This window comes from Leptonychotes weddellii, chromosome 10 (genome assembly GCF_054177405.1).
Source record: "Leptonychotes weddellii isolate Sample4059 chromosome 10, ASM5417740v2, whole genome shotgun sequence".
NCBI lineage: Eukaryota > Metazoa > Chordata > Mammalia > Carnivora > Phocidae > Leptonychotes > Leptonychotes weddellii.
Window position 1 is genome coordinate 68,413,858 of NC_138378.1, and position 13,732 is coordinate 68,427,589.

The following is a 13,732-nucleotide window of genomic DNA, read 5'->3' on the forward strand; positions in this document are numbered from 1 at the left end:
GGATCATGACCTGAGCCGAAGGCAGACGCTTAACGACTGAGCCACCCAGGCGCCCCAAGTTGTCTGTATTTCTATAAGGTTCCTTCCAACCTTAAAATTTAACTATCCTCTGTTGAGACATATCAGAAATATCATATGACTTTGATGATGGCTTTATTACCAGTTCTGAAAAATGCTAATTCTAAATCTGTGCAAGTAATTATTAGAGCTCATGTTTGTGAAACATCGGGTATTACTACTGTTACAGAAACCAAGTTAGTATGCTGTGTCATCCTTCCAGGCCGTGTGATACATGCATAACTAGCACATATAATACTATAGGGCTCAAACAATATAAACATAGAGATTACAGAGAGAGAGCCATTTGAAAAATGAGTGTTTTATGATAGCTTTTTGGAGTTTTCATGTACTAAGATTTCATTTCTCTGTGTGTTCACAAGCCTTATGTTTCAGTTCCTTAAATGAAAAATAGGTGAGTGGGCAGGTTTCTCAGAGCTACAGTCCTTCCTTTAGGGACTGTCCCTTGCCCCTAAAGTTTGCTTTAGAAATGGTGGTACATGGACCCATGTTGGATAGGAGGGACTATAGGCAACATTGGTGATGGTGGGCTCTGGGTCTGCTGCCATACACCAAGCTATTTATGATTTTTTTTTTAATTTATTTATTAGAGAGAGAGAGTGAGAGAGAGAGCGCAAGAGGGGGTAGGGTTAGAGGGAGAAGCAGACTCCCCGCTGAGCAGGGAGCCCGATGTGGGACTCGATCCCGGGACTCCGGGATCATGACCTGAGCCAAAGGCAGTCGCTTAACCAACTGAGCCACCCAGGCACCCTATTTATGATTTTTTTTTTTAGATTTTATTTATTTTTTTGACAGAGAGAGATATAGCGAGAGCAGGAACACAAGCAGGGGGAGCGGGACAGGGAGAAGCAGGCTTCCCGCAGAGCAGGGAGCCCGATGTGGGACTCGATCCCAGGACCCTGGGATCATGATCTGAGCCGAAGGCAGATGCTTAACGACTGAGCCACCCAGGCGCCCTTATGATTTTTTTTTAAAGTTAATCTACATATTTCCATTTTCCTGTCAGCAATTCCTGCGGTATCAGCACTTTTCCAGATTAGAAATTTGGGATTTTCCTTTGCCTCCTGGTTCTCCTTAATTCCCTGTAACCAGTTGGTCACCAAGGCCTATAATTTCTCTTTGTAATGTCTCTTAATTGTTTTCCTTCCTCTTCATTTTTCCTTCATTTCCACATTCAATACCCTGGTCTGTTTCAGGCTCATGCTTGAAATAACCTCTTCATGGAGGCTTTTCTGCTACCAGTCTCATTTCCTTCATCATAGCACTACCTGGTTTAAGAACTTACAATTTTCAGGGCACTGGCTGGCTCAGTTGGTGGAGCATGTGACTCTTGATCTTGGGGTTGTGAGTTCAAGGCCCATGCTGGGTGTAGAGTTTACTTAAAAAAGAAAAAAAAAAAAGAACTTGGCAATTTTCTCCACTGTCTACAAGATAAAACTAAACCACTCCTTCCAACATTTCTAATCCTCCCATTACCAAATTTTACCCTTATTTCTCTGTTTCTCAATATATATTCATATTAGTTAGTGTTATGCTAGCTGCTATAACAAAGAGACCCAAATGGCTCAGAAAAGACAGAAATTCATTTCTTAATTTAGTGTCTGAGTTCCAGGCTGCTCCATGCAGTCACACGGTTTCCTTCCATCTTGTTTCTCAAACATAACCTCCAAGACATTGTCCTCAATTATAGGGTTGACTATGGATCACAGGACATCTTCCTTTTAGCCCCTGAAAAGGCAAAAAAGCAGGCTCACTATCTGAAAGTCTCTGCCTAGGAAAGGGTGAGCACATATCATCTCTACTCAAGGGAAGTTGGGAGATAAAGCACAGCTGAGCAATCATATACCAAGCTACAGTTAACACAGAAAAAGAGAAGTCAGCTAGCACTTTGTGCCACATGCCCTCTGCTTCCATTGTCCTGGTCTCTCCAACACTCAGTTTTTCTCTTTCTTTCCTTCTCTTCTCTCAAATAACATCTGCCCTGTTTAAGTATTATCTCCTGCTATGAGTACTGCAGCCATATAAAAGAATGGTTCAGTAAGCTGAAAAAAGTAGAAATGGTTCTAGGGCTCTTCAAAACTGATTTGTATGTCCTAATCCTTGCCCTTTAGGAGGTGTTTTCCCCCGACTTTGTCTTTTACAACTTCTTAAATTCATGGAAGTGGATTTCAGAGATCTTAAATAATGCTCACTGAGTAGTAAGTAAACAGGGGAGCAGTGGGGACAGGGGTGGGGTGGGGGTTGCCAATAGCACAAGTAAAATCCACTCCTAATGCCTGAGCCCAACTACTGCAACTATCTGTCCTGACTTGAGAGTACTCTAACTTGGACTACAGTGGTCTTTTTTTTTTTTTTTAAGATTTTATTTTTAAGTAATCTCTATACCCAACATGAAGCTCAAACTCAAAACCCTAAGATCAAGAGTCACATGCTCCACCGACTGTCCCAGCCAGGTGCCCCGAGTGTAGTCTTCTTGCCTAAATTGATGTAAAATATCTACATAAACTGTGCAACGGAGGGAAGGTAACACAGATGAAAGGGGTATCAAAGAGAAGCAATTTGGCAATGTTGATCCAGAATTATTTGAGGGAGAGACATTGAATCTGATGAACAGGATCATTGTGGTTATTACTATTATCATTTTTTAAAGATTTTATTTATTTGTCAGAGAGAGAGCCTGCGAGTGTGCACAAGCAGTGAGAGCGGCAGGCAGAGGGAGAAGCAGGCTCCCCGCTGAGCAAGGAGCCCGATGCGGGGCTCGATCCCAGGACCCTGGGATCATGACCTGAGCCAAAGGCAGACATTTAACCCACTGAGCCACCCAGGCGCCCCTCATTGTGGTTATTAGAGAAGTGTAAAAATAATTGCTTCTCTATGCTGAAGTATTTAGGGAGAAGTGTTCCAGTGTTGGCAATCGATTTGGAAATACGTTAAGAAAATAAGATAGATGAGTAGTGGATAGAGGGATAGAAAAATTACTAGACAGGTGATAAGGCAAGTGTAGTGAAATATTAATGGTAAAATCTAGTTGGTGAGCATATAGATGGTCCTTGCAAAATTCTTTCAACTTTGCTGCATGTTGAAAATGTTTATAATAAAAGAGGGAAAAAATCTAACATTTTTAAAACACTTTTCCTGTGTCAGACCCCTTACACTGACGATGGCATTTCGTCCTCGGGACAAGTCTGTGAGACGGATAAGTGCAGAGAGGTTAAGTGACTTGTCCGATATCCCATGTTTAAAACGCTGCCACGCTAAGATTTAAATCCAGGTCTGTGTTATTTGCAAAGCCAAACACCTTAGTTATGGTACAGGGATAAGTCAACAGACTTTTTTCATAGCCTCCATAAAATATTATTCAAGATTCTCTCACTCACTTTGCCTGACTCCTTATCCATAAAGCAGTCTTCCTACTTCTTCCCAAACAACTTGCACCTGGGAGGAGAGTGCCCGGGGCACTAATGGATGAACTACATCTCTGCTCACAAGAAAAGCCTCTGATCAAACTCCAGAGCTGTGTGTGATTCTCCAATGGTTGTGGAAAACAGATGTCATCTAGGTGGGGTATTGGGTTTTCATATTAATCATTAAATCAAGAAGCTCCTCTCAGTTGTGATGTTTACTTGGAAGGGTAGGATGCCATTTCCTTTTGGCTCTGTTGTCCGTTTGAACTCCTTGGTAGGCTGCCATTAACCTGGGACTCCCCTGTCTCCTCCAAATACTTTCCCTAACCTCACCTACCACTATCTATTGCTTTTCTGGCCCTCCCCTATTATCACTTGACTTCTAAGATTTACTTCTGTGTTACATAGTTATTACAGTGGCAAGAATATACTCAACAGCATTATTACAATTTTCAACTACTAATGGAATTTTTACTTCTGTTGGTGTCATAAACTGATAGCAGTAAAATGTATTGCCAAAAATACTACCACAATGTGTATGGCCTTAAAACATAAATGTACCAAATGAACATCTCTAAATATAACGGTTTTTATGGGGCAAATCTGTCCCCTGCTGTGTCTTGGCTTCTGCAGTAGAGCACAGTAAGTTGACTATCATGGCTCTAGTGAAGAGCAAAGCTCATCTTAGTGAGTTTTGAGGGACAGAACTCTTAGGATAGTCAATAAAAAAACATGGATTCCAGAGCCCTTCCCCTACGTACTGAATCAGAATTTTTGAGAATGGGGCCAAGGAATATGCATTCCACATAAGCTCCCCAAGTGATTCTTATGACTACCAAAATTAAAGAACCACTATTTCAAACCCCTTGGGATATTTTGGAAATCTGTGACCAAATTGTTGGTTGTCAAAATGATTTGGGGGCACTGTGGGCATTTACTGTGGGGGGTGGTTAGAGATGCTATATGCCTTCTAGGGAGAATCTGGCACAGCCAAGAGCTGGCCCCCATCCTTATGATTTCCCAGTGTCTCACCTGATACTCACAAGCATGTAGGTGAAAAATCTATTATAAGCCTGGAACACAATTCCATTTTACATATAAGCACAAAATATTTTTCATGTGGTTTTCATATACACTGAATTCCCCCCAGGAATGCAACTACTGTGTAAATCAAAAGATTGTTTAATTAGAAAACTTTTTTTTAAAGATTTTATTTACTTACTTGACAGAGAGACACAGCGGGAGAAGGAACACAAGCAGGGGGAGTGGGAGAGGGAGAAGCAGGCTCCCCACGGAGCAGGGAGCCTGAAGTGGGGCTCGATCCCAGGACCCTGGGATCATGACCCAAGCAGAAGGCAGACGCTTAACGACTGAGCCACCCAGGTGCCCCTAATTAAAAAACTTTTTGAAAGTTGTAAAATCACACCTTTGACAGCTCATCATAACAAAAGAGCATCAGGCTGCATGGGCAGCACTCACATTCACTGTGATGCTAATACGTAGGCACAAACATTTGAAAACCTCATTTCGTCTTTATTTATTTACTTATAAAATATTTTTATTTGTTTATTTGTCAGAGAGAGAGAGCAAAAGCAGGGAGAGCAGCAGGCAGAGGGAGAGAGAAGCACGCTCCCTGCTGAGTAAGGAGCCCAAAGCAGGACTCGATCCCAGAACCCTGGGATCATGACCAGAGCCGAAGGCAGATGCTTAACTGACTGAGCCACCCAGGCATCCCTCTCATTAAGTCTTTTAATGTAGTCAAACCCCAGTGTGTAAAGAAAAACTCAATTTTGGGGGTGCCTGGGTGGCTCAGTCTGTAAAGCGACTGGCTCTTGATTTCGGCTCAGGTCATGATCTCAGCATCGATGAATTGAGCCCCGCATAGGGCTCTGCCCTCAGCATGGAGTCTGCTTGTCCCTCTCTCTCTGCTCCTCCTCCCACTCGCTCTCTCAAATAAATAAAATCTTTAAAAAGTTATTCACAAGTCTATTCAGATACTTTTAAAAAACTGAGGTATAACATACATAAAGTGTGTCTTTACACACACTTTACTCTCATGCTATCAAACCTACAACTTCTGATACCAGATGTGTGGGATTTTTTTACACACCAAACGATTCTGTGTTACACCAACTAGCTGTCTTACAATTTAACTCAATTCTGACACTATCTACCTGGAGAGAGCATCAGATCCCACAGATTTAAGGGCTCAGTCCCATAAGACTGCCCCCACACTTCAGATGCCAACTACAAGTAGTAGGACCCCAGTTACCTACAACCTCTGTCCGACTTGGCTACGTTATCAGAAGTTCCCATGATCTCCTCCCCTTTGGATTCAACTGTCTGCTGGAACAACTCACAGAACTCAAGGAAACATTTGCTTACATTTACCAGTTTAGTCTATGATAAAGGATATGATAAAGGACACAGATGAACAGCCAGATGCACAGATACATGGAGCGAGGTATGTGGGAAGGGTAGTGGGGCTTCCTTGCCCTCTCCAGGCAAGCTACTCTCCCAGAACCTCCACATGTTCACCAACCTGGAAGCCCTCTGAACTCCATAATATTGGGATTTTTACGGAGGCTTCATCACATAGGCATGATCACTTATCAACTCCATTTCTAGCCCCTCTTCCCTCTTTGGAGAATGGGGGGTGGGGCTGAATATTCCAAGCTTCTCATTGCAGCTTGGTCTTTTTGGTGACCAACCAGGAGCCAATCAGGAGCTGCCTCATTAGAACAAAAGACATTGCTATCACTCAGGAAATTCCAAGGGTTTTAAGGAGCTCTGTGCCAGGAACTGGGGGCAGAGACCTAAATATACATATTTCCCATTATTCACACCAAACATTTACATATTGAAGTGTTATTTTTTTATAAATGGCTTTTTATTTCTCCTGGATATTGCTGTTAGAGCATTGTTTTATTTGCTTGAAAATATACATGTGAGGTAGATTTTATCTATGAATTTCACTTGAGGATAGTAAAGAGGATGTTACAAATATAAGTTATAAAACAGTGGACGCTGATCTGATAAGGTGAAGAATCATTGTTCTTTTTTTTTTTTTTTAAAGATTTTATTTATTTATTTGAGACAGAGAGAATGAGAGAGAGCACATGAGAGGGGAGAGGGTCAGAGGGAGAAGCAGGCTCCCTGCCGAGCAGAGAGCCCGATGCGGGACTCGATCCAGGGACTCCAGGATCATGACCTGAGCCGAAGGCAGTCACTTAACCAACTGAGCCACCCAGGCGCCCGAAGAATCATTGTTCTTGATACTAAAGAACAGGCTTAAACACATAAAATCTTTTTTTTTAATGATATAGCAATCAAGAAGTCACATTTCTCAAGAAACAAACAAATCTGATTAGTAATTGGATGTATTGTGGATCTATGATCCCAGAAGAATATGAAAGAGAGTGAGAGATAAAAAATGAAATTGCGGGGCGCCTGGGTGGCTCAGTTGGTTAAGTGACTGCCTTCGGCTCAGGTCATGATCCTGGAGTCCCAGGATCGAGTCCCGCATCAGGCTCCCTGCTCAACGGGGAGTCTGCTTCTCCCTCTGACCCTCTCCCTCTCATGCTCTCTCTCTCTCATTCTCTCTCTCAAATAAATAAAATCTTTAAAAAAAAAATGAAATTGCTTTATAAGAAAAAAGACGCCTGTTATCAAACTGAACAGATGTGCTTACAGCAAAGTTTCATAATAAAATCAACTATCGTGGCCCCCCATAGGCTCAGAAGAGCTATCCAAATGCAAGGTGTACAATATACCACACACTAAAGACCAGACATGGTGGGACATTTAATAACCCAACTAGCTCAAGGAAAAAAGGTATGGATCACTAATCAGGAAAATTCATTCAGCAAACATTGAACATCTGCTATATATGCCAGCCACCAGAAATAAAAGACTCCCTGCTTTCAAGGATTTTATATTTTAAGTAAGGGAACCAGGCACATAACAAGAAAACTGTAGTTCAGTGTGATAAGCAGGATGATAGGTAATATGCTGCTTTTTATGTTGCACCGATGTTAGAAGAGGTCGAAAGGATGTGACCACCAGTTGACCCTCAAGCTGGGCAATCAGAAGCTCTTTACCCTCTTCCCTGTCCTTGGGATATAGGTTCTACTCACCATTCCCACACTAGGAGCCATTTCAAGGGTGCAGCTTTAAGAGAGTAATGTGTTGTTGAGACCATCTGGACTTTGTATGTGACTGAAATCCATTAAGGCCTCAAAATAAACTTTTAAGAATCTGGCAAGATCTACTTGTCTTGCAGCTGCCCAAGACAAACCTTGTTTGTAAGCTCCCTTGCTTATTAAACCTGCAATTTACCAATCTGGAGTGGTGTGCCTTTCTTCAGTCTCTCCTTGTCCTCAGTGTACAGGGGCCAGTTTTGAATTTCACTCAGGGAACGACTGATGTTGCTAACCAAGGACAAAGAAGGAACAGCCTATCTGGCTAAGGGAATCTGTATACTGAATCTTAAAAGGATGAGTAGGAATGAAACAGGTGAAGAAGTATGTGTTAGAAGGCGGAGAGAAGGTAGGTGGTAAGCAGGGTCTCAAGGGAACGCTGTGCAGGTTGTGTGGCCCTCGTGGGGAAAGTTATTCACAAGTCTATTCAGATACTTTTAAAAAACTGAGGTATAACATACATAAAGTGTGCAAGTCTTTACACACCAGGATAGCTCAATTTTTAAATATATGTAACCCATGTTAAAGATATACAAAGTCAGGGGTGCCTGGGTGGCTCAGTTGGCTGAGCATCAGACTCCTGGTTTCAGCTCAGGTCATGATCTCAGGGTCGTGGGGCTGAGCCCCCACTCGGGCTCCACACTCAGCATGGAGTCTGTTTGTCCCTCTCCCTCCCCCTGTGCTGGAATGCATGTAAGGGTGCGTGAGCTCTAAAATAAATAAATAAATATTAAATTAAAAAAAAAAACAACTATCCAGACTCTAAAGTGGTATTGAAATAGGGAAGAGAGTCCAGTGTAAACTGAACTCAACTTTGATTTGTGCAGAGGTGACTGGGCATTTTCAATGGAGAAGGGGGAAATAGGGAGGGGAAATGAGCAGTCAGGGACATGGAAATTCATAAAAAATGGGAAGGGGCCATCTGTGTTTGTTAACCAGCATTTATTTAAGTTAGGCTCCCACTCTCCCATAGAGACTAAGAGAGAGGCATCCTGTCTTTAAAGATTTTTATTTATTTATTTATTTGAAAGGGAGAGAGAGCACGAGTGGTGGGGCGGGGTGGGGGGCAAAGGAAGAGAGAGAAGCAGACTCCCTGCTGAGCAGGGAGGCCAACGTGGGGCTCAATCCCAAGACCCTGAGATCATGACCTGAGCAGAAGGCAGATGTTCAACTGACTGAGCCACCCAGGCGCCCCAGGCATCCTGTCTTTAAGTGTTGGCCGGAATAAACCGTGAATTCTTTTGGGGGTCTTGTGCTTTCCCAAGCAGCAACCTAAGGAGGGCTGACATCATCATCCTGGACTTGAGTGGTTAGAAACTCTGCCAGTGTTTGTTCAAGCCTCTTAGTGTAAGGGGTGGGAAAACTCATTTGTGCTAAGAGATGGAAGTTGTTATAGGCCAAGACTGAGGACTTGTCAAAAACAGGGCTCAGAAGAGCCTGACTAGAGTTTGGCCAAGGAGAGAGTCTTTTTTTTTTTTAAGGAGAGAGTCTTTATCTCCCACCACCCAGATCAAGATATAAAACATTTCTAGCAACTCGGAAGGCTCCCTTGGGCCACTTCTCATCAATATCCACCCCAAAGGTACCCAACATTCTGCCCTTCATCACAAAAATTAGTTTTTATCTGTTGTTTGAACTTGATATACAGATATACCTTGTTTTATTGCTCACTTTATTGTACTTCGCAGATTTTTTTTTTTTTTTTACGAATCAAAGGTTTGTGGTACCCCTGCATCAAGCAAGTCTATTTGCACTATTTTTCCAATAGCATTTGCTCACTTCATGTCTGTGTGTCACATTTTGGTAATTGTCACAATATTTCAAACTTTTTCATTATTATTACATTTGTTATGGTGATCTGTGATCTTTGATGTTACTATTGTAATTGTTTTGGGGCACTACAAACTGCAATTATGTAAGATGGCAAACTTAATAAATGTTGTGTTCTGACTGCTGCACCCACCAGTGGCTCCCCATCTCCCTCCCCCTCCTCAGGCCTCCCTATTCCCTGAGACACAACAATATTGAAATTAGGCCAATTAATAACCCTGAAATGGCTTCTAAGTGTTCAAGTGAAAGCATAATCACGTTTCTCTCTTTTTTTTTTTTGAAGTAAGCTGTATGACCAATGTGGGGCTTGAATTCATGACTCTGAGATCAAGAGTCTCATGCTCTATCAACTGAGCCAGCCAGGTGCTGCTCACATGTCTCTCACTTCAAATCAAAAGCTAGAAATTATTAAGCTTATGAAGAAGGCATGTCAAAACCCAAGATAAGCCAAAAGCTAGGCCTCCTGCTCAAAACAGTTAGCCAAGTCGTAAATGCAAAGGAAAAGTTCTCGAAGGAAATGAAAAGTGCTATGCCAGTGATCACACGAACGGTAAGAAAGAGAAACAGCCTTATTGCTGATATGGAGAAAGATTTAGTGGTCTGGATACAAGACTGAATCAAAGGTGCCTGGGTGGCTCAGTCATTAAGCATCTGCCTTCGGCTCAGGTCATGATCCCAGGGGCCCGGGATCGAGCCCCGCATTGGGCTCCCTGCTCTGCAGGAAGCCTGCTTCTCCCTCTCCCACTCCCCCTGCTTGTGTTCCCTCTCTTGCTGTGTCTCTCTCTGTCAAATAAATTTAAAAAATCTTAAAAAAAAAAAAAAAAGACTGAATCAGCCACAACATTCCCTTCAGCCAAAACCTAATCCAGAGGAAGGCCCTAACTTTCTTCAATTTTATGAAGCCTGAGAGAGGTGAGGAAGCTGCAGAAGAAAAGTTTGAAGCTAGCAAAGGTTGGTTCATGACGTTTAAGGAAAGAAGCAATTTCTACAACATAAAAGTGTGAAGTGAAGCAGCAATGCTGATATAGAAGCTGCAGCAAGTTATCCAGAAGATCTACCTAAGATCATTAATGACCATGGCTATGCTAAACAACGACTGTCAATGTAGACAAAACAACCTTCTACTGGAAGAAGATAGGACTTGAATAGCTAGAAAAAAATCAATGTCTGGCTTCAAGGCTTCAAAGGACAGGCTGACTCTCTTGTTACAGGCTAATGCAGCTGGTAACTTTAAGTTGAAGTCAACACTCATTTACCATTCCAAAAATTCTAGGGCTCTTAAGAATTAGGCTAAATCTACTCTGTCTGTGCTCTATAAATGAAACAAGGCCTAGATGACAACACATCCGTTTCAAATACAGTTTACTGAATATTTTTTTTTTTTAAAGATTTTATTTATTTATTTGAGACAGAGAGAATGAGAAAGAGAGAGCACATGAGAGGGGGGAGGGTCAGAGGCAGAAGCAGGCTCCCTGCCCAGCAGGGAGCCCGATGCGGGACTCGATCCAGGGACTCCAGGATCATGACCTGAGCCGAAGGCAGTTGCTTAACCAACTGAGCCACCCAGGCGCCCTGGTTTACTGAATATTTTAAGACCACTATTAAGACCTACTGCTCAGAAAAAAGGGTTCCTTTCAAAACATTACTGCTCATTGGCAATGCACCTGGTAACCCAAGCGTGCTGATGGAGATGTACAATGAGATTCATGTTGTGTTCATGTCCGCTAACACAACATCCATTCTGCAGCCAAAAGATCGAGTCATTTTGACTTTTAAGTCTTATTAGGTAAGAAATACATTTTGTGATTTGGCTAGTATTTTAGTAACACTTCATTCAAAGTTTGTTCTCTAGACTAAACACAGGGTTGGTATGAAGCAAAAAAATCTAATGGTTAAATTTCCCATTTGTGTTTTATTTTCTTGAATACTTTTTTTCAGTTATTTGTTTAAGGAGATTTAAAAATCATTGCACTTTGGTCAGAAAAATCACAAATATATCTTATAAATGTAAAAAAATAAATACATTTTGATTTAGTAAAGTTGTAGGATACAAAATATACAGAAATCTGTTGTGTTTGTATATACTAGTAACTAGCAGAAAAATAAATTAATAATCCCATTTACAACTGAATCAAAAAGAATAAAATACCTAGGAATAAATTTAACCAAGGAGGTGAAAGATCTGTACTTTGAAAACGATAAGACATTGTTAAAAAAAATTAAAGATGACATAAATAAACAGAAACATAGACCATGTTCATGGATTAGAAGAATTAATATTTTGTTAAAATGTCCATACTACTCAAAGCAAACTATAGATTCAATGTAAATGCTATCAAAATACCAATAATATTTTTCACAGAACTAGAACAAATAATTCTAAAACTTGTATGGAACTGCAGAAGACCCCAAATAGCCAAAGCAATATTGAGAAAGAAGAATAAAGTGGGAAAGATCATAATTCCAGATTTCAAACCATACTACAAAGTCACAGTAATCAAAATAGAAGGTACTGGCACAAAAATAGATCAGTGGAACAAAATAGAGATCCCAGAAAAAAAAAAAAAACCTTCTACATTTATAGGGTCAATTAATCTAGGACAAAGGAGGTAAGAATATACAATGGAGAAAAGACAGTCTCTTCAATAAATGGTGTTGGTAAAACTGGAAGCTACTTGCAAAAAAATGAAACTGAAGAACATTCCTACACCATATTCATAAATAAACTCGAAACGGATTAAAGACCTAAATGTAAGATCTGAAAATATAAATCTCCTAAACGAAAACATCTCTTGGACATTGGCCTCAGCAATATTTTTCTGGATGTCTCCTCAGGCAAAAGAAACAAGCAAAAATAAATAACTGGGACCGCATCAAACTAAAAAGCTTTTGCAGAGCAAAGGAAACCATCAACAAAATGAAAAGGCAAGCTACAGAATGGGAGAAGATATTTGCAAATGATATATCTGATAAGGTGTTAATACCCAAAATATAAAAGGAACTCATGCAACTAAAAAATCTGATAAATTTATGAAAAGATGCTCAACATCACTAATCATCAGCGAAACGCAAATCAAAACCACAATGAGACCTCACACCTGTCAGAATGGCTAGTATCAAAAAGACAAGGAATAAGAAGTGTTGGCGAGGCTGTGGAGGAAAAGGAACCCCCGGGCACTATTGGTGGGAGTGTAAATTGGTACATCCACTATGGAAAACAGTATGGAAGTTCCTCAAAAAATTAAGAAAAGAATAGAATAGAAATATATGATCTAGTAATTCCTCTTCTGGATATTTATCTGAAGATAACCAAAACACTAATTTGAAAAGATACGTGCACTCTTATGTTTCTTGCAGCATTATTTACAATAGCCAAGACATGGAAACAACTTAAGCATCCAACAATAGAGGAATGGACAAAGAAGATGTGGTATAGACCATGATGTATTACTCAGCCATTAAAAAAAAGAATAAAATCTTGTCATTTGCAACATGGGTGGACGTAGAGGGTATTATGCTAAGTGAAATAAGTCAGAAAAAGACAAACACCATATGATTTCACTTACACCTGTAATCTAAAAAGCAAGACAAATGAACAAAGAGACAAAAGCAGAAACAGATCGTAAATACAGAGACCGAACTGGTGGTTGCCAGAGGGGAGAGGATTGGGGGGATGGGCAAAATAGGTAAAGGGGATTAAGAGTTATAAACTTCCAGTTATAAAACAAATAAGCCATGGGGATGAAAAGTACAGCATAGGGAATATAGTTAGAAATATTGTGATAGCTAGAGCTACCCTATGACCCAGCAACTGCACTCCTGGGTATTTACCCCGAAGACACAGATGTAGTGAAAAGAAGGGCCATATGCACCCCAATGTTCATAGCAGCAATGTCTGCAACAGCCAAACTGTGGAAAGAGCCGAGATGCCCTTCAATAGATGAATGGATAAAGAAGATGTGGTCCATATATACAATGGAATATTATTCAGCCATCAGAAAGGATGAATACCCAACTTTTACATCAACATGGATGGGACTGGAGGAGATTATGCTAAGTGAAATAAGTCAAACAGAGAAAGTCAATTATCGTATGGTTTCACTTATTTTTGGAACATAAGGAATAGCATGGAGGACATTAGAAGGAAGGGAAAAATGAAGGCGGGGGAAATCAGAGGGAGAGATGAACCATGAGAGACTATGGACTCTGAGAAACAAACAG

At 40.9% G+C, this 13,732-nt stretch overlaps 1 long non-coding RNA gene across 1 annotated transcript in view; it reads right to left on the reverse strand.

The window, feature by feature from the left end:
• Positions 1-1,641: 1,641 nt before the first annotated feature.
• The window catches only part of LOC115940899 (uncharacterized), a 19,265-nt gene continuing 7,174 nt past the window's right edge, over positions 1,642-13,732 (reverse strand). The window contains exon 2 of the long non-coding RNA XR_004075625.2: positions 1,642-1,806. This is a non-coding gene — a long non-coding RNA (uncharacterized LOC115940899). The remainder of the gene's footprint in view (positions 1,807-13,732) is intronic.